Below are 22,442 nucleotides of genomic sequence, written 5' to 3' on the forward strand. Positions count from 1 at the left end.
GGAGCATGCATTGCGTCCTGTCATTGATCAAGCCGTCTAGGAGCAGGAGCATGAAGATGAGGAAGTCGCAAAGTTGGATGAATTTCCAGGGGGGGAACTACTCTATCTGACACAAGTCAACAGGAGTCTTAAAGAGGAGTCAGAGGAGGATGGTGCCGGGGAGGAGGAGGAAGAGCATGCTTTAAACTTTTCTGGGATCCTTGGAGTTGTCCGTGGCTGGGGGGAGGAGACCGAGGATTACATTATCCCGGACGATCACCAGGAGCCAGGCCACTCCACTGCTTCCAGTTTAGTGCAAATGGGGGCCTTCATGCTCCAGTATTTGAAGAGAGACCCCTGTATAAAAAGTATAAAGGGCAAGAACCAATACTGGGTGGCAACGTACTTAGACCCCCGGTACAAACACAAAATGGCGGACATGTTACCAGCATCACAGAGGGCTGTCATAATGCAGCACTTCCAGGCCTTTCTTCGAGAAATGCTGCATTCTGCTTTTGCGGGCGCTGGCAGAGGAATTTCCACTCACATAGAAACAGTTGCGGGTACCAATCCAACAGAGCATGCAAGAAGAGGGCGGTTTCAAGATGTGTTGGTAACTTTGGATATGAGATCATTCTTGCAGCCAACCCATCGACAGCCGCCCTCTGGATCCAGCCTCAGGGATCGCCTAGACCGACAGGTGTCTGACTACATCGGGTTAACGGCCGATATGGATGCTATGAGAAGCTAGGAACCCCTGGACTACTGGGTGTGCAGCTTGACCTATGGCCAGAGCTGGCGCAATTTGCTATGGATCTCTTGGCTTTCCCCTCATCTAGTGTCCTGTCCTAGGACGTTCAGCGCAGCAGGGGGGACCGATAAGTGCACTCGCCTAGCTCACAACAGTGTGGACTACCTTACATTTTTAAAAATGAATGAGGCATAGATCTCGGAGGTATTCATCACCCGTGATGACAACGTGTAATTGAATTTGCTTATTACAGCCTACACATATCCGCCACCACCCAGAACAAAGAATGGTCCTTGCCTTATGTATATACAGCGGCAAAAAAGGCCTTTTATGTTAGGTGAATGCCTAATTTTTGGGGCCTATACCGGCCGACAGTTACATATTTATCCTGTGACTGCCTAATGCACCTCCAGCCACAGAATCCAAAGTTCTGTGCTGACAGGTGAATGTCTATTGCCCATTTTTGGGGCCTGTACTGGCCGACAGTTACATATTTATCCTGTGACTACCTAATGCACCTCCAGCCACAGAATCCAAAGTTCTTTGCCATCAGGTAGGTGAATGCCTTTTGGCTAATTTTTGGGACCTGTATTGGCCAACATTTTTATCCTGAGCACTCATCTACTGGAATACTGCATATATAAGGTAATAAATTAATAATATTTATTCTCTGCAAGGCATACACAATAAAAGCAATATAAATTGACATATATAACAAATACGGACATATACAGGGAGTGCAAAATTATTAGGCAAGTTGTATTTTTGAGGATTAATTTTATTATTGAACAACAACCATGTTCTCAATGAACCCAAAAAAACTCATTAATATTAAAGCTGAATATTTTTGGAGTATTTATAGTTCTTAGTTTGTTTTTAGTTTTAGCTATTTTAGGGGGATATCTGTGTGTGCAGGTGACTATTAGGCAACTTAACCACCTGCCATCTGGGCCATTTGCCCCCTTCCTGACCAGGCCAAATTTTGCAAAACTGACATATCTCACTTTATGTGGTAATAACTTTGGAACGCCTTTATTTATCCAAGTCATTCAGAGATTGTTTTCTCGTGACACATTGTACTTCATGATAGTCATAAATTTGAGTCAAAATATTTCACCTTTATTTATGAAAAAACCCAAATTTACCCAAAAATTTGAAAAATTTGCAATTTTCTAAATTTCAATTTCTCTGCTTTTAAAACAGAAAGTGATACCTCATAAAATATTTATTATTTAACATTCCCCATATGTCTACTTTATGTTGGCATCAATTTGGAAATGTCATTTTATTTTTTTAGGACGTTAGAAGGCTTAGAAGTTTAGAAGCAATTCTTCAAAATTTTAAGAAAATTGCCAAAATCCACTTTTTAAGGACCAGTTCAGGTCTGAAGTCACATTGCGGGGCCTACATAGTGGATACCCCCATAAATGACCCCATTGTAGAAACTACACCCCTCAAGGTATTCAAAACCGATTTTACAAACTTTGTTAACCCTTTAGGCGTTCCACAAGAATTAAAGGAAAATGGAGATCAAATTTTTAAATTTCACTTTTTTGGCAGATTTTCCATTTTAATCAATTTTTTTCTTTAACACATCGATGGTTAACAGCCAAACAAAACTCAATATTTATTACCCAGATTCTGCGGTTTACAGAAACACCCCACATGTGGTCATAAACTGCTGTATGGGCACACGGCAGGGCGCAGAAGAAAAGGAACTCCACATGGTTTTTAGATGCCATGTCCTATTTGAAGCCCCCTGATGCACCCTTACAGTAGAAACTCCCAAGAAGTGACCCCATTTTGGAAACTAGGGGATAAGGTGCCAGTTTTATTAGTACTATTTTTGGGTACATATGATTTTTTGATCATTCATTATAACACTTTATGGGGGCAAGGTGACCAAAAAATTGGTTGTTTTAGCACAGTTTCTATTTATTTATTTTTACAGCGTTCACCTGAGGGGTTCAGTCAAGTGACATTTTTATAGAGCAGATTGTTACGGACGTGGCGATACCTAATATGTATACTTTTTCTCATTTATTAAAGTTTTACACAATAATAGCATTTTTGAAACAAAAAAATTATGTTTTAATGTGTCCATGTTCTGAGAGCTATAGTTTTTTTATTTTTTGAGAGATTTTCTTATGTAGGGGCTCATTTTTTGCGGGATGAGGTGACTGTTTTATTGGTACTATTTTGTGGGACATACGCGTTTTTGATCACTTGGTGTTGCACCTTTTGTGATGCAAGGTGACAAAAATTGCTTGTTTTGACACAGTTTTTTTTTATTTTTTTTTTTACGGTGTTCACCCGAGGGGTTAGGTCATGTGATATTTTTATAGAGCTGGTTTTTACGGATGCGGCAATACCTAATATGTATACTTTTTTTTATTTGTTTCACTTTAACACAATAATAGCATTTTTGAAACCAAAAAAATGATGTTTTAGTGTCTCCATGTTCTAAGAGCTATAGTTTTTTTTATTTTTTGAGAGATTTTCTTATGTAGGGGCTCATTTTTTGCGGGATGAGGTGACTGTTTTATTGGTACTATTTTGTGAGACATGCGCGTTTTTGATCACTTGGTGTTGCACCTTTTGTGATGCAAGGTGACAAAAATTGCTTGTTTTGACACAGTTTTTTTTAATTTTTTTTACGGTGTTCACCCGAGGGGTTAGGTCATGTGATATTTTTATAGAGCTGTTTTTTACGGACACGGCAATACCTAATATGTATACTTTTTAAATTTTTTCTATTTTTTGATTCCTTACTTGGGGACTTTTTTTTTTTTTTACATGTGAAACATTTTTTTATTTTTTTATTTTTAACCTTTTATTTTTATTTTTTTTATTTTACACTTTTCGTCCCCCATAAGGTCATACAAGACTTCTGGGGGACATTTACTTCACTTTTTTTTTTTTTCACTGTTGATTTCTCCTGTAACTGGGGCTGACATAGTAGCCCCAGTTACAGGACAAATACACCCCTAGAGAGGCTGTACAGCAGCAATCCAGCGCTGTACAGCCTCAGAGCAGGGCTGATCGAGGTCTCTGAGAGACCTCACACAGCCCCTGCACTCTCCGGTCACGGCGGTCACATGACCGCCCGGCCGGAACAGGAAGCGCATAGCGCTTCCTGCTCTGCATACACAGCGCTCACCGAGCGCTGTGTATGCAGCGATCCGGAAGGCAGGGACACCTGGGAACTGTCCCTGCCTTGTCTTAGGGTTGCCCTGCTGTCACTGACAGCGGGCAACCCTATCAGCAGCTGCACGATTAGCGTGCAGCTGCACTTTCTGAACGGACGTTCTGGAACGTCCGTTCAGAAATAGACGTCCACCCATAGGACATTTATATCCTATGGGCGGACGTAAAGCGGTTAACAAAAAACAAATATATACCCATTTCAATTATTTCTTTTTACCAGTGAAACCAATATAACATCTCAACATTCCCAAATATACATTTCTGACATTCAAAAACAAAACAAAAACAAATCAGTGACCAATAAAGCCACCTTTCTTTGCAAGGACACTCAAAAGCCTGCCATCCATGGATTCTGTCAGTTTTTTAATCTGTTCACCATCAACATTGCGTGCAGCAGCAACCACAGCCTCCCAGTCAGAGAGGTGTACTGTTTTCCCTCCTTGTAAATCTCACATTTGATGATGGACCACAGGTTCTCAATGGGGTTCAGATCAGGTGAACAAGGAGGCCATGTCATTAGATTTTCTTCTTTTATACCCTTTCTTGCCAGCCACGCTGTGGAGTACTTGGACGCGTGTGATGGAGCATTGTCCTGCATGAAAATCATGTTTTTCTTGAAGGATGCAGACTTCTTCCTGTACCACTGCTTGAAGAAGGTGTCTTCCAGAAACTGGCAGTAGGACTGGGAGTTGAGCTTGACTCCATCCTCAACCCGAAAAGGCCCCACAAGCTCATCTTTGATGATACCAGCCCAAACCAGTACTCCACCTCCACGTTGCTGGCGTCTGAGTCGGACTGGAGCTCTCTTCCCTTTACCAATCCAGCCACGGGCCCATCTATCTGGCCCATCAAGACTCACTCTCATTTCATCAGTCCATAAAACCTTAGAAAAATCAGTCTTGAGATATTTCTTGGCCCAGTCTTGACGTTTCAGCTTGTGTGTCTTGTTCAGTGGTGGTCGTCTTTCAGCCTTTCTTACCTTGGCCATGTCTCTGAGTATTGCACACCTTGTGCTTTTGGGCATTCCAGTGATGTTGCAGCTCTGAAATATGGCCAAACTGGTGGCAAGTGGCATCTTGGCAGCTGCACGCTTGACTTTTCTCAGTTCATGGGCAGTTATTTTGCGCCTTGGTTTTTCCACATGCTTCTTGCGACCCTGTTGACTATTTTGAATGAAACGCTTGATTGTTCGATGATCACGCTTCAGAAGCTTTGCAATTTTAAGAGTGCTGCATCCCTCTGCAAGATATCTCACTATTTTGACTTTTCTGAGCCTGTCAAGTCCTTCTTTTGACCCATTTTGCCAAAGGAAAGGAAGTTGCCTAATAATTATGCACACCTAATATAGGGTGTTGATGTCATTAGACCGCACCCCTTCTCATTACAGAGATGCACATCACCTAATATGCTTAATTGGTAGTAGGCTTTCGAGCCTATACAGCTTGGAGTAAGACAACATGCATAAAGAGGATGATGTGGTCAAAATACTCATTTGCCTAATAATTCTGCACTCCCTGTACGTCCTAAAATAAACTCTGCATTAAATGGATCCAAATAAATGTGGCGATATTTTGCAATATAATATCAGTTGATCCTCTCACATGAAGGGGTTAAAATACGTGAAGTAGTAGAATCAGCAAGGTTTGGTATGTATCCAACTCAAGTTTAAATGGTGAGTGTCTATACACCTCAAGTTCAGTTTGCCAGTGTCATTAATTAATTAATCAGCAGGTGTATTTGACCACCTGCTGGAAAATACACACAATGTTCCAGGACAGATATTTTCCTGCAGGTGGGTATTTTCCCTAGTTCTCTTCTTGGCCCTTTGTTGTTATTTGCAGGTAAACAATATCTGCCCCTCCCCCCCTGCAAAGTGGGTGAATACAAGTGCTGCTCTGAGTGGCATGTCTGACTACTGGGATACTCAGCAGCATGCTGTATGTGTAAGTCTCAGCCCTGAGTCTGTGCTTCTAATGGTAGAAGGGGTTAATCTTTCCTGAAAAATCTGACTTTGAAGATGATACAAGACCAAAATTGTTTTCTCAGTAGCAGATGAATGATTTGGTAAGACACTTGAATCTTCCCAAAGATGCCACTGAGTTACTCGGATCAAGGCTGAAAAGCAGGAATTTATTGTTGCCAGGAGTATTATCATCATGGTTCAGACATCGTGAAAAGGAGTTTGTTCCTTACTTCGCCCAGGAAGACAAGTTGGTTTATTGCATCGATGTCGAAGGTCTGATGGGTCAATTTAAAATACAATATGATTCAGAGCAATGGCGTCTTTTTATAGATTCTTCAAAAAGAAGTCTCAAAGCAGTTTTACTCCACAACGGTGGATTTTACGCTTCCATACCTGTAGGTCATTCCGTACACTTGAAGGAAACCTACGAGAACTTGGAATTGGTTCTTCGTAAACTTAAATATGAAGACCATGGTTGGCAAGTGTGTGGGGACTTGAATGTCTTGTGCATGCTGCTTGGGCAACAAGCTGGGTATACCAAATACCCTTGTTTTCTGTGTCTATGGGACAGTCGAGACTGACAAAATCACTGGACCAAGAAGAGTTGTCAGTCAGTGTAAAAAATGGCCCCTGAGAAACTTTGGTACCTTCCCAAGTTCTTCTACCACCTCTCCACATAAAATTGGGATTGATGAAGCAATTTGTAAAATCACTTCCAAGAGATGGAGAATGCTTCAAATACTTGGTCACCAAGTTTCCAGGCCTGTCGGAGGCAAAATTGAAGGAAGGTGTGTTCGTCGGACCAGACATTAGAAGTCTTATAGTTGATCAAGAGTTTGTCAATACCATGACAGATCCTCAAAAAGAAGGGTGGATTGCATTTAAAGAAGTCGTACAGAAATTTTTAGGCAATAACAAAGATCCTCACTACAAAAAGATAGTCGGACGAATGCTAAAAGCATTTCAAGCTTTAGGTTTCCTGATGAGTTTGAAAGTGCATTTCCTCCAGTCCCACCTTGACTACTTTCCTGAAAATTTGGGAGCTGTGAGTGAGGAACAAGATGAACGATTCCACCAAGACATTAAAGAGATGGAAAGGAGATACCAGGGAAAATGGAGCATTACAATGATGGCAGACTACTGTTGGATGCTTCAGAGAGACATTCCAGATGCTACTCACAAGCGTAAATGCACCAAGAGGAGCCTCACAGGTAAGAAGAATCGAGTTTAGTGTGTGTAGCTGAGCTTATTTCAGTTTAAAAAAGGATTTGCATGAAAAAATTGTAATAAAACTTAAATTTTATAAGTCTATTTCCATTTATTTTGAGGTATTGCCTTATTTAACATAGTTACCTAAATTGTCAGGAAACGTGATATCCTATGACAAAATGGAGGTAATTTTCGGACTCAGCGCACCAAAAAACATAAAGATTACGTGTAATAATCAAAACAGCTCTTGAAATAATTTTTTTGCAAACCTGTGTTATCATACTGTTGATCAAGAATTTTGAAATTCTGATTTTAATTTACATATAAGAAAAATGAAATTGAAGCAGCAAATCGCTGATCATATTAACATTTAAAGCATTACTATCTAATATATAAAGCTGATTGTATGTATGTGTCTATGTCCGCTAAAGGAATCAGCACCGTCGCATTTACAATCACGAAATTTGGCGCACAGGTACATCAGGTGTCCGGAAAGATTTTAGACTGGGTCTCAATTCTCTAGCACTTACCGTTCCTGAGATATTCCCCAAGAATGCATTAGCCAATAGAATCCCGGTCACATGTCCCTTATCAGCCAATTGAAGCTCGCAGGCCCTTACTCTCCACATGCACACAGTTTTACACCAGGTTTCCATAACAACCCAGCCATTTTTCTTTACTGCTGTAGGTCAGCTTTAAAGGGGCAGGGCGCTGTGGATGACACTGTTAAAGGAGCGGAGTTCTGTGGAGGTCACAGTCCAGGGGGCAGGTAGGGTGGCCAAAACCCCGCCCTAGGTCCCACTAAGCCCATCCTGATCTGGTTAGGCCACACCCCCTCCCACTCCACAGCTGACGGGGATTGAAAAAATGAAGGTAAAAATCAACTTCTGTCAGCTGCAGGGGTGGGAGGGAGGGTGACTTTCTCCCTGCAGCTCACAGTCAGACAGTACAGTGCTGCTGTCTGAGAGTGAGCTGTTCAAAAGGACATCCCTGTGTCCGTCCAGGCCCTGCACCTAACGGAGGACAGGGAGTCTGAAAGCTGGACTGTCTGGCTTAAAACCAGACCTCTGGCCACCCTAGGGGCAGGCTGCTGTGGAGGTCACAGTTAAGGGCATGGGGTGTTGTGGAAATCAGAGATGGGGTACTGGAAAGGAGATGGGGTACTGTGGAGGTCACTAATAAAGGGGAGGCTGCTGTGTAGGTCACCGTAAAAGGGGAGGGCGCTGTGGATGTTACTGTTAAGGGTGCAGGCCGCTGTGGAGGTCACTGTTAAAGGGGCGGTGTACTGTAGATGTCACTGTTATAGTGGATACTGTCGATATCTTTTAACGGCACACAAACATTAAATGAAATAGATGTGTAAGATGGAGAAACAGCCACTGATTCTTGAATGCTGTTTCTGAGACTGTCATTTCGTTTTTCTGCCACAAGAGACTGCTGTTTCCCCACACAGCGAAGTTACTGCCGGATCTAGATATGCAAAACAGATGATGACTCATGCGGCTGTGTGCCAGACTGAGAGGAAATGGTGACATGAGGAGACATGTTTGTGCAGAGGCTGATGACAGGATCCAGTGCCATCCTCAGGTCTGTGGGACTTGGAGCGGTCAAAGTCACTGTCAGAAGTGACTGATGCCTGTCAGCAATGCAGATGTTGTCAAGGAAGAAAGGATCGGTTCCCGGAAGGTCAGTTGGACCGTGGAATGTGGTTACAGACCCTGTGAGGCCTCATGGTGGATGGAAGGACCTGCGAGTTGGTGTAAGTCCCCATCGGATAAGGACTAGTCCAGGGTCAGCGATCCAGAAGGCTTCCCAGAGAGAGAGAGAGAGGTCTGGGTCCTGGAAGGCTGGAAGAGCCATGGAACTGTTAGAGCTACCAGGAGAGGTGGAGTTGCTCAGCTTGGAGAAGAAGAAGTCCGCCATTTTGTGAGCTGCATGAGAGAACCGTGTGGATCCGGATTCTGTTCGCAGGAATGAGTATCGGCATCAGGAAGCTGATCGGAACAGAGGGTCAGAGTACAGGTTCTGCAGGGTCACATGTTGTGGCAGGGACTTGCTGTCTGTCTGGAGCAACCAGTAAACATAGGACATACCCAGGTCAGTGACTTAGCGGCACGGTTATTGACTTATAGGCTCTGCCGTGTGCGCCAGCGGTCAGGTCCGTTACCCTGCGGCACAGTATCGACTTGCAGGCTCTGCTGTGTACGCCGCTTTGGGTACGGTTGTTCATTTGGGCAGGTACCGTGACTCTGAGCCTGGGGTATAGGGTATTCTGGACACTCCACTGTTGCTACACTACAAGGCCACTCCAGTGTCCAGGCTGGGAGTACTCAGGGCACATGAACAGTGTCATTTGGGGGCAAGAGAAAGGAATGTGAGGTGTTTATTGTATTTGATATATATGTGATATATACTCTCTGTAACCACGGTTGTCATTACTGTTAATACTACTGTTTATCCCCCTGTTCAGTAAAGTTACTGTTTTTGCATCAGGAGCTGGTGTCCATGTCGCTTTCCTTTTTCCATGACTTCGCTGTATCCTGGGGGTCCCTCCCCGGATCACGGTCTTACAGATGAAATATACCTGTGCATAACCGGGTCCTTTTGCTAGTCTTTTCTGTAAAACTCATTAAAATATTTTCTATCGTGGTTGATTCTTTGAGGATTCACAGCACTGCTAGCACCATCATTTAGACGTTCAACGGACTGGAAACTTAGACTACAGTAATTATTGGCAAAAAGCCTGGCATTTTGTTTATATTTTTAAGTGTGGGTGATGATTTGTTGAATGCTTTAATTAAAATGTTTCCCTTAAGGCAGAACAGACAAACGTTTGTTACTTCCTACTCTCATTGTTCACTCAAGTGAACATCTATAATAAAGCACAAATTAGAAAATATTAAAATATAAAAATATTTTGTTGTAGTTAAATAAAAGTGTACTTATACATTTGTGTACATATGTGTGATATAGTTAGTAATTGTTTTACTGCGTAATGATTTGCAGTAAAGAAACTTAAAGGGCATCTGTCTGCATAGATTTGTACCTATGAAACTGGCTGATCTTCTGTATGGGCACTTGGCAGCTGAAGACATCTGTGTTGGTCCTATGTTCATATGTCCAAATAGAAAGAAGAAACTCCCACGGCGCAAATACCAATCTTTAATGATAATACAAACTTAATTTAATGACTTGGCAGGTGGCACAACATGTTTCGGGGCAGAAAACACCCCTTCATCAGGTACAGACTGCTCATACAAAAGTTTTGTATGAGCAGTCTGTACCTGATGAAGGGGTGTTTTCTGCCCCGAAACACGTTGTACCACCTGCCAAGTCATTAAATCAAGTTTGTATTATCATTAAAGATTGGTATTTGCGCCGTGGGAGTTTCTTCTTTCTATTTGGATTTATCCGCCTTCTTGGGGACTCCAGGCATCCCTACGTAGAAGTGCGTACATCCCTGGCTGCATGACCATCTGTCTTGGGGGCCTATTACGACCCCCTTCAAGAATTCAGTAGTGTTGTGCCTATTAATTGCACAACCCATTAAGGTGAGCCTCCAATCTGGAGTATTTTATGTTCATTTATTTAACTGGACTGTACTACCCTATGGTGCGCCTTTTGTGTTTTTCATAGAGAAACACTGCCTGCTATGTTCATATGTGTCGGCATTGCTGAGAAAAATGATGTTTTAATATATACAAATGTGCCTCTAGGAGCAAAGGTGGCATTGCCATTACGCCTAGAGGATCTGCTCTCTTTGCATTTTGATTGACAGGGCCAGACAGGCAAAATTATATTTTTACTGCATTTCCTGTCAATCAAAGTACAGTTCCGCGAAAGGTCAAACCGTTACCATATCTGAATTGTATATCTCCTTATATGTTCATGCCCACAAGATTACATGGGCAAGACAAAAAGGGAAATCCACAAGAGGATTCGTGAATACGTTGGTGACATACTCAATAAACGGAACACCCTGTTTTCCACCCTTGTTAAACAAAAACATGGGGAGGGACGTCAAATTCATAACCCTGGTCCCTCCAATCGTAGGGGAGGTGACAGGGACCGTAGAATTGTACAAACAGATGTAGATGGATCCTAAAATCTGTCTCACCGCAGGTATGGAATGAGTTCAGAAGGATGGAATGCCCACTTCCTCACAATTGATCCGTCAGTGGCCTGAAGGAGTTACCAGGAGGTTTCTGATCTGCCTATCTTCCCATGAAGGGTTCAGTAAGGGGTGTGATATAGTTGGAGGTGGGGCTTGACTTTTAAGAGTGAGGAAAGCAAGGGCAACTTGCCACTGCCACTCTGAACAGTCATCTTGCACAGACCTAGCTCCATGTACTCCCTGATGGGCTAATCCAGATGAATCTGAGGAGGAGCACAACATGGTCTACAACTAGGATTAGGGTGCAGACAGGCTACGGTTCAGGTTCAAGTACTGGCTGGGGTTGCCATTTTAATGGTGACTGCTCTGCTGGACCAGAGGTAGGGCAAAATTATACAATGGACCCGTGTAGTTGACCTCAGCTGAAGTACTTAGGTTTGTTTATTTGTTTGTTTTGGTGTTCACACAAGTTGACTATAATCTATGTCTACGGAGTACAGTATAAGGCTACTTTATCTGCACAGACGGATCCGCACCTATAAATGCAAACGATGGTATCCGTTCAGTGCGGATCCGTCTGCATAACAGCTTTTTCAGATCTGAGTTTTCACAATCGTGAAAACTCAGATCCGACAGTATATTCTAACACAAAGGCATTCCCATGGTGATGGGGATGCTTCAAGTTAGAATATACTAACAACTGTGTACATAACTGCCCCCTGCTGCCTGGCAGCACTAGATCTCTTACAGGGGGCTGTGATCCGCACAATTAACCCCTCCAGGTGCCGCACCTAAGGGGTTAATTGTGCGGATCTCAGCCCCCTGATCCGGTGCTGCCAGGCAGCAGGGGGTTAATTGTGCGGATCACAGCCCCCTGTAAGAGAGCAGGGGGCAGTTATGTACACAGTTCTTAGCATATTCTAACTTGAAGCGTCCCCATCACTATGGGAACGCCTCTGTGTTAGAATATACTGTCGGATCTGAGTTTTCACGATCTAACTCAAATCCGATGGTATATTCTAACATAGAGGCGTTCGGCTCCGCACCGCCAGGCGGACACCAAAACGCTGCTAGCAGCGTTTTGGTGTCCGCCTCCAGAGCGGAATGGAGGTGGAACGGAGCCAAACTGATGCATTCTGAATGGATCTGCATCCATTCAGATTGCATTGGGGCTAAACTGATCCGTTTGGGGCCGCTTGTGAGAGCCTTGAAACGGTGGACCCTGAAACGCCAGTGTGAAAGTAGCCTAAGCATGATCATTGGGAACCCTAAAGGTTGGACCTCCACCAATCAGAATGCAATGGCCAGAGGCATTATTGGAAGCACCAATGCAGAACCTGTAACAAGTCATTCCCTACAGTGTGCCACTTAAAATACTGGTGTCTTCTTATGTGAGAGAGATTCCAGGTCTGACTGCTGCCTCTGCACCTCCAATAATTACATTCCTATAATGACATATACAGTAATACTAATATGCCATAAGATTCTTTGAATACTTTTTTAAAGTGAACGTACCAGCTTCAAAACAATCCCCAAAATGGAGTGCGTTCTATAGTGTCTGAGTCCTCTCCATTATGTGTGTGAGCACAGGAGTCCCCTCAATGCATTTCACTGCTGGTTTGTGGGAGCACAGCATTGGAATGAAAGTGAGTGTGAAGAAAAAAATGACAGACTAGGTGTCACTTACACTATACACTGCTTACCCCTTATTGGTTAATTAATTTAGATTTTTAATAAGTGCAATAGAATTTTTAGATATGGTTGATTTTACAATTTAACTTCTAGTAAGTAGAGTTGAGCGAACCCGAACTGTAAAGTTAGGGTTCGTACCGAACTTTAGGTTTTTCGGCACCCGAACATTTACGTAAAAGTTAGGGTTCGGTGTTCAGCGCTTTCTTGTCGCTTTTTGAAAGGCTGCACAGCAGCCAATCAACAAGCATCATACTACTTGCCCCAAAAGGCCATCACAGCTATGCCTACTATTGGCATGGCTGTGATTGGCCAACTGCAGCATGTGACCCAACCTCTATTTAAAGCGAACCTTTCACCTCATTTTCACCTTATAAACTAGCAACAGTACCTTATAGATTATCTTGAGTGTGTTGTTATCCATGTTAGTGCCGCTTTCCTGGGCTCTTTATACTTCAAAAAATCGTCTTATAAACTTCACATTCTGTGCTCCAACAGTCATGCAACCAGTCAAGGGGGTAGCCCTTCCATCTCCTCTGGCCATACCGCCCCTGCCCTAACCCCTCCTCTATGCTCCTTAACTGACAGCCGGCTCAGTCGCCGGGACGGCGCTTCTGAAACCTGCGCATGCGCCGTCCTCCTGATTCGCCGCGCGATCCCGTGTTTCTTGCTGACAAAAGCGCGATCATGTAAGAGAATCGCGCATGCGCATTACGCAATGCCGGCCTGTCTGCTCTCCCTCCCTAATGTGCGGCAAGTCTACAGTGATCACGTGGGGCACTTTGAGCATGAAGATAGTGGAGCGCGCGCACATTAGGGAGGGAGAGCAGACAGGCCGGCATTGCGTAATGCGCATGCGCGATTCTCTTACATGATCGCGCTTTTGTCAGCAAGAAACACGGGATCGCGCTGCGAATCAGGAGGACGGCGCATGCGCAGGTTTCAGAAGCGCCGTCCCGGCGACTGAGCCGGCTGTCAGTTAAGGAGCATAGAGGAGGGGTTAGGGCAGGGGCGGTACGGCCAGAGGAGATGGAAGGGCTACCCCCTTGACTGGTTGCATGACTGTTGGAGCACAGAATGTGAAGTTTATAAGACGATTTTTTGAAGTATAAAGAGCCCAGGAAAGCGGCACTAACATGGATAACAACACACTCAAGATAATCTATAAGGTACTGTTGCTAGTTTATAAGGTGAAAATGAGGTGAAAGGTTCGCTTTAAGCTGGGGTCACGTAGCGCCGCCCGTCACTCTGCTCGGATTAGTGTAGGGAGAGGCTGCAGCTGCTGTGAGGGAGAGATCAGGGACAAATCTTATGAAGAACTGCTTTTTTACTCAGCGATCTACAGCAAATGTGTTTTGTCGGTGCAGTGCATAATTTTTTTAAGCCTGCCTTGAGCCAACTACTGCTGAAAACTAACTTTTTTTACTTCAGTTTGTCAATATCCATACATAATCGGCAGCCATTTTATGCAACGATAGTGCACCAGCACAGAATATCTGCATGTCTGCAAGTCCAGAAATACAGCTTTTTGCTTACTGGGGTTAAAAAAAAAACTTTTTTCTATATACTGCACATCTGGGATTAGACGTGCATAAGTGACTGTGAAATTTAGGCCAGAAATACAGCTGTTTGCTTACTTGGGTGAAAAAAAAACATCTGTTTCATATAGTGCACATCTAGGATTAGACATGCATAAGTGAGTGTCACATTTAGGCTAGAAATACAGCTTTTTGCTTACTGGGGTGAAAAAAAAACCATCTGTTTCATATAGTGCACATCTAGGATTAGACATGCATAAGTGAGTGTCACATTTAGGCCAGAAATACAGCTTTTTGCTTACTGGGGTGAAAAAAAAACATCTGTTTCATATAGTGCACATCTAGGATTAGACATGCATAAGTGAGTGTCACATTTAGGCCAGAAATACAGCTTTTTGCTTACTGGGGTGAAAAAAAAACCATCTGTTTCATATAGTGCACATCTAGGATTAGACATGCATAAGTGAGTGTCACATTTAGGCCAGAAATACAGCTTTTTGCTTACTGGGGTGAGAAAAAAACATCTGTTTCATATAGTGCACATCTTGGATTAGACGTGCATGCGTGTCACATTTAGGCCAGAAATACAGCTTTTTGCTTACTGGGATGAAAAAACCCTCTGATAAACTTCACATCTGGGATTAGACGTGCATAAGTGACTGTGAAATTTAGGCCACAAATACGGCTTTCTCATACTGGGGCATACTGAGGTGAAAAAAAACCATCTGTTTCATATAGTGCACATCTGGGATTAGGGCTCCGATGTGTTGCTGATGGTTTTTTTTTCACCCCAGTAAGCCCTCACTTATGCACGTCTAATCCCAGATGTGCAGTATATCAGAGAGTTTTTTCACCCCAGTAAGCAAAAAGCTGTATTTCTGGCCTAAATGTGACACTCATGCACGTCTAATCCTAGATGTGCACTATATGAAACAGATGTTTAGGGCTACGATGTGTTCCTTACAGGAATATATTGGCATAAGTCTCAGCTTTTAATATCTGCTTGTATGACTAGCTAGTATAGTCAGTGGCATATCCGTTTGGTGCATTTTTTTCAGTGATTTATAGTGCATAAGTGACTGTCACATTTAGGCCAGAAATACGGCTTTGTGCTTACTGGGGTGAAAAAACGGTGATTTATATGTTTATATTTTCATCCGCACAATGCTCCGTTTTGTGAAGGATGCCTTTGTGGTGCATATGGACCGCGCCGGCATCCTCCATTGTACGCATTTTTTGCTGGGGATGGTCGTTTGCTGCGGTCCACATGCGGTGGGACTGCTCCCCCAATGAGAAACACGCTACAGTGTTTGGGGTTTGAGCAGTTCCCCCATATTTGCCACTATATTTCTGTGATTTTGTTTTATATGTATTGAATGTGCCTTTACCTGGCATTTAAACATTCTTTTGCACCTGGTAACCTCCATCACACGGTCTGATATGGGTGTGGCTTACAGTATGGCTTTATTCACATTGCATTAGTTGTCCTGCTATGCAGTTGTGTGGAAGCTTGGCTGTGAGCTGAATTTCATCACCTTCAGACTGTGTTCACACCATAGTTAGCGTAGTGGTAGGACCCTTGCCATGCTGATGCACCGTGACATGGTGCATGATGGGCTCCGATGTGTTCCTGACAGGAATATATTGGCAAAAGTCTCAGCTTTTAATATCTGCTTGTATGACTATCTAGTATAGTCAGTGGCATATCCGTTTGGTTCATTTTTTTCAGTGATTTATAGTGCATAAGTGACTGTCACATTTAGGCCAGAAATACGGCTTTTTGGTTACTGGGGTGAAAAAACCCTCTGATATACTGCACATCTGGGATTAGACGTGTATAAGCGAGTGTCACATTTAGGCCACAATTACGGCTTTGTGCTTACTGGGGTGAAATAACCCTCTGATATACTGCACATCTGGGATTAGACGTGCATAAGTGACTGTCACATTTAGGCCACAAATACGGCTTTGTGCTTACTGGGGTGAAAAAACCCTCTAATATACTGCACATCTGGGATTAGACATGCATAAGTGAGTGTCACATTTAGGCCAGAAATACGGCTTTGTGCTTACTGGGGTGAAAAAACCCTCAGATATACTGCCCATCTGCCCATCTGGGTGAAAAAACCCTCAGATATACTGCCCATCTGGGATACTGCCCATCTGCATAAGTTACTGTGAAATTTAGGCCACAAATACTGCTGTCATATAGAGTAAAAAAAAAAAAATTTAGTGCAATACCCTACATCAGGGTTTTTATTGGCGGTTAATTATTTTTAACAGACTTAACCACTTTTTACTTTGCTTTGTGAACGCTAATTATGAGGCAAACATCTAATAAGGGATGCTGTCATGGTCGTGGTCGTGGTGGTGGTGTTGGTGGAGCCTCTGGTGCAGGGAGAGGACGTGGCCTTTCTGCCACAGCTACACGTCCTACTGAACCTACTACCTCAGGTCCCAGTAGCCGCCAGAATCTACAGCGATATTTGGTCGGGCCTAATGCCGTTCTAAGGATGGTAAGGCCTGAGCAAGTACAGGCGCTAGTCAATTGGGTGGCCGACAGTGGATCCAGCACGTTCACATTATCTCCCACTCAGTCTTCTGCAGAAAGCGCACAGGTGGGGCCTGAAACCCATGCCCATCAGTCTGTCACATCACCCCCGTGCATATCGGGGAACCTGTCTGAGCCTCAAGTCATGCAGCAGTCTCTTATGCTGCTTAAAGACTCTGCTGGCAGGGTTTCCCAAGGGTATCCACCTAGCCCTTCCCCAGGGGTGGAAGACATAGAATGCACTGACGCACAACCACTTATGTTTCCTGATGAGGAAATGGGAATAACACCTCAGCACGTCTCTGATGATGACGAAACACAGGTACCAACTGCTGCGTCTTTCTGCAGTATGCAGACCGAAAAGGAGGTCAGGGAGGAAGACTGGGTGGAAGACGATGCAGGGGACGATGAGGTCCTAGACCCCACATGGAATGAAGGTCGTGCCACTGACTTTCAGAGTTCGGAGGAAGAGGCAGTGGTGAGACCGAGCCAACCGCATAGCAAAAGCGGGAGCAGGGTGCAAAAGCAGAGCAGCCGTCGCCAAAACAGTTCGCCTGCTACTGGCCAACGTCACCAGGGACCGAGCACACCAAAGGCAGCTTCAAGGAGTTCCCTGGCATGGCACTTCTTCACACAATGTGCTGACGACAAGACCCGAGTGGTTTGCACGCTGTGCCATCAGAGCCTGAAGCGAGGCATTAACGTTCTGAACCTTAGCACAACCTGCATGACCAGGCATCTACATGCGAGACACGGGCTGCAGTGGAGTAAGCACCTTCAAAACCAAGAAAGGGCTCAGGCCCCTCCTGCTCCCTCTTCTGCTGCTGCCTCGGCCTCTTCCTCCGCCTCTGGAGGAACGTTGGCACCTGCCGCCCAGCAAACAGAGGATGTGCCACCAACAACACCACCTCCGTCACCAAGCATCTCCACCATGTCACACGGAAGCGTTCAGCTCTCCATCTCACAAACCTTGGAGAGAAAGCGTAAATTCCCACCTAGCCACCCTCGATCCCTGGCCCTGAATGCCAGCATTTCTAAACTGCTGGCCTTTGAAATGCTGTCATTCAGGCTGGTGGAGACGGACAGCTTCAAACAGCTGATGTCGCTTGCTGTCCCACAGTACGTCGTGCCCTCCCTGCACAACCAAGTATCGGATAAAATCAAGTGTGCACTGAGCAACGCCATCTGTGGCAAGGTCCACCTAACCACAGATACGTGGACCAGTAAGCACGGCCAGGGACGCTATACCTCCCCAACTGCACACTGGGTAAATGTAGTGGCGGCTGGGCCCCAGGAGGAGAGCTGTTTGGCGCAAATCCTTCCGCCGCCAAAGATCACAGGGCATCATTCTTTGCCTCCTGTTGCCTCCTCTTCCTACTCGGCTTCCTCCTCCTCTTCTACCACCTCCTCATCTGGTCAGCGACAGACCTTCACCACCAACTTCAGCACAGCCAGGGGTAAACATCAGCAGGCCGTTCTGAAACTGATGTGTTTGGGGGACAAGCCCCAAACCGGGCAGGAGTTGTGGCGGGGTATAGAATAACAGACCGACGGGTGGTTGCTGCCAGTGAGCCTCAAGCCCGGTCTGGTGGTGTGCGATAATGGGTGAAATCTCGTTGCAGCTCTGGGACTAGCTGTTTTGACGCACATCCCTTGCCTGGCGCATGTGCTGAATTTGGTGGTGCAGAAATTCATTCACAACTACCCCGACATGTCAGAACTGCTGCGTAAAAGTGCGGGCCGTCTGTGCGCGCTTCCGGCGTTCTCATCCTGCCGCCGCTTGGCTGTCTGCTCTACAGCGTAACTTCGGCCTTCCCGCTCACCGCCTCATATGCGACATGCCCACCAGGTGGAACTCCACCTTGCACATGCTGGAGAGACTGTGCGAGCAGCAGCAGGCCATAGTGGAGTTTCAGCTGCAGCATGCACGAGTGAGTCGCACTGCAGAACAGCACCACTTCACCACCAATAACTGGGCCTCCATGCGAGACCTGTGTGCCCGGTTGCGCTTTTTCGAGTACTCCACCAACATGGCCAGTGGCGATGACGCCGTTATCAGCGTTATAATACCACTTCTAAGTTTTCTTGAGAAAACTCTTAGGGCGATGATGGAAGAGGATGTGGCCCAGGACGAGGAGGAGGAAGGGGGGTCATCTCTAACACTTTCAGGCCAGTCTTTTAGAAGTGGCTCAGAAAGAGGATTTTTGCAACAGCAGAGACCAGGTACAAATTTGGCCAGCCAGGGCCCACTACTGGAGGATGAGGAGGATGAGGAGGAGGAGGATGGGGATGAAGCATGTTCACAGCGGGGTGGCACCCAACGCAGCTCGGGCCCATCACTAGTGCGTGGCTGTCGGGATACGGAGGACGCAGACGATATGCCTCCCACAGAGGAAAGCTTGTCCTTACCTCTGGGCAGCCTGGCACACATGAGCAACTACATGTTGCAGTGCCTGCGCAAAGACAGCAGAGTTGCCCACATTTTAACGTGTGCTGACTACTGGGTGGCCACCCTGCTGGATCCCCGTTACAAAGACAATGTGCCGTCCTTATTTCCCTCACTGGAGCGTGATCGGAAGATGCGCGACTACAGGCGCACACTGGTAGACACGCTTCTGAGAGCATTCCCGACTGACGCCGGGGGACAAGTGGAAGCACAAGGCAAAGGCAGGGGATGAGAAAGAGGTCGCCAACGCAGCTGTGTCAGCGCCAGCACCTACAGAAGGCAGGATTAGCATGGCCGACATGTGGAAAACCTTTGTCACCTCGCCGCAACAACCGGCCCCAACTGCTGATATGGAGCGTGTTAGCAGGAGGCAGCATATAAACAACATGGTGGAACAGTACCTGTGCACACACCTACACGTACTGACTGATGATTCTGCCCCATTCAACTTCTGGGTCTCCAAATTGTCCACATGGCCAGAGCTTGCCCTGTATGCCTTGGAGGTGCTGGCCTGCCCTGCAGCCAGTGTACTCTCTGAACGTGTATTTAGCTCAGCAGGAGGCGTCATTACAGCCAATGTGGACAAGCTCACGTTCATTAAAATGAACCAGGCTTGGATCCCTCAGGACTTGTCTATACCTTGTGCAGAATAGACAGTTCTAACAGGGTCAACCATCCATCCTTGTACTCAAGTGCACTTATTCCTTTTTTTTTTATATGTCCCAATATTTTGGGGGATACCCCTATGTAAAAATGCAAAATAACACACATCTGTGTTGGCTACCTATTCCTCCTTTGCCGCCGCTTCCACCTAGACCGCCACGTGAGCCTACACGGCCACATCCACCCATTCACCGCCTCCTCAACCTCTTCCTCCTTCATTATTCCAATTATTTTTTTTTTTAAGGTCATTTATGTTTTTTTAATTCATTTCCCTATCCACATTTGTTTGCAGAGCATTTGCCATGCTCTTAAGCACATTTTGCTGCCTTTTGCAGCCCTCTAGCTCTTTCCATTATATTTTTACAGCCATTTTAGTGCTGAAAAGTTCGGGTCCCCTTTGACTTCAATGGGGTTCGGGTTCGGGGTCAAGCTCGGGTCAAGTTCGGGTTCCAAACCCGAATTTTTTTTTCCAAGTTCGGCCGAACCTGCCGAACCCGAACATCCAGGTGTCCGCTGAACTCTACTAGTAAGCATTAAGAGCAATTCTAATCAAGAAATCCAACATGTTTATACAAATTGGTACGTTTTAATGAATTGTCTAGAGTGTCTTGAAAAAGTATTCATACCCCTTGAACTTTTGCACATTTTTTCACGTTACAACCACAAACTTAAATGTATTTTTGGCGGATTTTATGTAATAGACCAACACAAAGAAGCAAGTATGTGTGAAGAGAAAAAAAATGATACATAAAAAACTGGAAACTGTGGTGTGCATTTTAATTCAGCCCCCAAAGTCAAAACGTTGTAGTACCCACTTTTGCTGCAATTACAGCTGTAAGTCTTTTTGGGACATATCTTTACCAGCTTTGCACATCTAAAGGGATAAAATGTTTGCCCATTTTTCTTTTGCAAAATAGAGAGTATCTGTAACGGGGTTCCGAAGGTGCACTCGGTCTCCCATTAGCCGCAGACCTGCTGCTTAGCTTCTGGAGCGAGGATCTGTGTTTGACCTTGTTCCCAGAGCGGCTTTGCTAGCTGGGAGGTCCCCTGCTCCTAAGTCTGCCTTGAGCGCCGAGCTGATCACTCAGTGCTCGACTGGTTGGTCTGTCGGTCATGTGACGCTGGCCACGTTACATGACCCTCACTCCCCACTATAAATACAGGCAGCCTGCTGGCCACAGGTTGCCTGTTAATTTAGGTTCCACCTGTGACTTTGTCTTCCTGGCGTACTTACCTCCTGCTGAATTCCTGACGATCCTCTGCCTGCTCCTTGTGTACTTTGCTGCTCTCCTGGTATTCTGACCCCGGCCTCCTCCTGATGATCCTCTGCTGACTCCTTTGGTACTTCACGACTCTCCTGGTATTTATGACCCCGGCTTCTCCTGACAATTCTCTGCTTGCTCCATTTGTACTTTGTAGCTTTCCTGGTATTGACTCGGTCCGTTCACGTTCTGTTGTTTGTCTGTCTGTCATCCCTGCACTTATTCCAAGCTAGGGATTGCCGTCCAGTTGTCCCCTGTCATTAGGACTCACGAGGCAAGTAGGCAGGGCCAGGGGTAAGGGTGGAGCGCAGTGGTCACTTCCCTTCCCCCTGTGTGTGTGTGTACGCGACCGTTACAGATTAACAGGCCCAATAACCACTGTATAATGAATCCTCTGGTGACCCTGACTGACCATGTCTCCAATCTGACGCAGATGGTGCAGGAGTTAGGGGAAAAACTCTGTACTTTTGAGTTAGGGCAAGGTTCTTCCACTCCTCAGGCCTCCAGTCTGCATTTTGAGCCGCAGATTAAGCTCCCAGAACCCTTTTCTGGAGACCGGAAGAAGTTTCTCTCTTTTAAGGAGAATTGCAAACTTTACTTCCGTTTGCGCCCCGTGTCCTCTGGCCCTGAGAGTCAACGCGTGGGCATTATCATTTCCCGACTACAGGGTGATCCCCAGGACTGGGCGTTCTCTTTACCTGCTGGCGCCAGTTGTTTATCTTCTGTGGAGGGGTTCTTTCAGGCCCTGGGTACCCTCTATGATGAACCAGACAGGGCTCTAGTAGCCGAGACGGCTCTAAAGGCACTGGTTCAGGGCAATCTACCTGCGGAGGATTATTGCACCCAATTCAGAAGGTGGTGTGTCCCCTCAGGATGGAACGAACCAGCCCTGAAGAGTCAGTTCAGGTCAGGTCTGTCTGATAATTTAAAGGATCTTCTGATCAGTTATCAACTTCCAGAGACCTTAGAGGAGATGATGACCCTTGTTGTCCGACTTGACCGACGGGTTAGAGAGAGACGACAGGAACAACAGTTCTCTTCCCAGATGGTGGTCCAGTCAGAGGCCTATC

This window comes from Bufo bufo, chromosome 2, assembly GCF_905171765.1.
Source record: "Bufo bufo chromosome 2, aBufBuf1.1, whole genome shotgun sequence".
Classification (NCBI taxonomy): Eukaryota; Metazoa; Chordata; class Amphibia; order Anura; family Bufonidae; genus Bufo; species Bufo bufo.